The sequence below is a fragment of the Chrysochloris asiatica genome, unplaced genomic scaffold, assembly GCF_000296735.1.
Source record: "Chrysochloris asiatica unplaced genomic scaffold, ChrAsi1.0 scaffold00031, whole genome shotgun sequence".
Classification (NCBI taxonomy): Eukaryota; Metazoa; Chordata; class Mammalia; order Afrosoricida; family Chrysochloridae; genus Chrysochloris; species Chrysochloris asiatica.
Window position 1 is genome coordinate 263757 of NW_006408549.1, and position 1648 is coordinate 265404.

General features: G+C 35.4%; 1 pseudogene; it reads right to left on the minus strand.

Moving 5' to 3' along the window:
• The window catches only part of LOC102813129, a 21670-nt pseudogene that overhangs the window by 1019 nt on the left and 19003 nt on the right, over window positions 1-1648 (minus strand).

The window sequence follows — 1648 nt, forward strand, 5'->3', positions numbered from 1 at the left end:
CCTTCCATCTTCTTTTGATAATTTCTGCATCATTCAATATTTTGTCCATAGAATCCTTCACTATTGAAAGTCTATATTTGAATTTTATATTCACTTCTTTTAACTTGAGGAGTGATGGCCTTGGTCTTTCCTTTTGATTTTCTAATTCTAGGTCTTTGCTCAAGGAGCTCTGACAGTGTAATGGATTATGATCTGGACTGCTAACCACAAGGTCAGAAGTTCAAATCTACCAGTCATTCTGTGGAAGAAAGATGAGGCTTTCTGCTTCCATAAAGAATCCTGAAGGCAGCTCAGGAAAAATGAAAAGTTACCTAAAAACAGAACCAATAATATTAAGCTATGATTTCTCAGCAGAACCCATTCAAGCAAGAAGGCAATGGGCAGACATGTACAAAACTCTGAAAGAAAAAAAGTGTCAGCCAAGAATTGTATACCCATCAAAATTATACCTTAAATATGATGATGAAATCAGAACACTTCCAGATAAATGGAAATTAAAAGAATTTGTAAAAACCAGATCAATGTTACAAAATATAGTAAAAGGAATCCTTTTTTACTGAGAACCAACAGCAGCTAACAACAGAAGATTATCATACATGGCAACACCACCCAGCATTAATTCCAAATATAGACGTATCCAAAGTCAAACAAACTTACAAGACTGAAAATAAGGAACCAGAGTTATCAATTAATAATCAAGGCAACTACAAAGCAAAAAGAGGGAAAAGTACAGTCACAAAATTACAAATGCAAGGAAGTCAAGTAGATTTCAAGATAAAACAGACTGTTTTAAATTGGAGAAGAAATTAATAAACCAGAACTATAAATTACAGGGTAACCTCAAAGAAAATTGATACACCTTTATATCAAATGAAGAAAAGGGGAAAAAAAAAAACCATGAAATTTTGTAAATATTAAAACAATAGTAGTGAAGAAATTGACAAGAAAATGCACAAAATGATTCAGCACTGAAAAATATGTGGCACAAAGAAAACAGCAGCACTACAGAAAAACATACAGTAAAATGACTTCAATCAAGTCATACCTATTGATAATTACACTAAATGTCAATGGATTAAATGCACCAGCCAGTTGGCCTGAGGTGCAGGTAGGGAGGCAGGCATGCGAGAACTCCCAAACTTACATATAGTACCCATTTGACCTAGCTTGGATGGCTAGTTGACCAGAGCTTAACCAGATGAGGATAAAGAAATCTGATGCAAGAAGCAACAATAAATTGCTACAGTTGCTCAAAATTCCAATCGAAATGAAAGATCATATCAAGGATTGAGCTTTTCTCCTCAGTACACTAGGTTGATAGAGATAAGCAATTTAGACAGTGGCTAGCAAAAATGGGGTGGGAGGCACTATAAAGACACGAAGTAGCTGGCTTACAAGCTTTCATGATTCTGCTTAATTTCAGAATGAGGGGCATAAGGTAGAATCCTCACTGATTAGTTTTCCTCTTTTCCAGATAGATCTGGTGAAAGGGGATGGGGAATGATGGTGATAGGATTTTATGATTCAATTGTGAGTGATTGTTATCAGGACTAAATGTGATTGTCACAACTGCAAATGTAGAAGATGTGTAACTAAAAGGGGGGAGTAGTTAATCTTCCATTTCAGAAACAGAGAACCCTAGGACCAT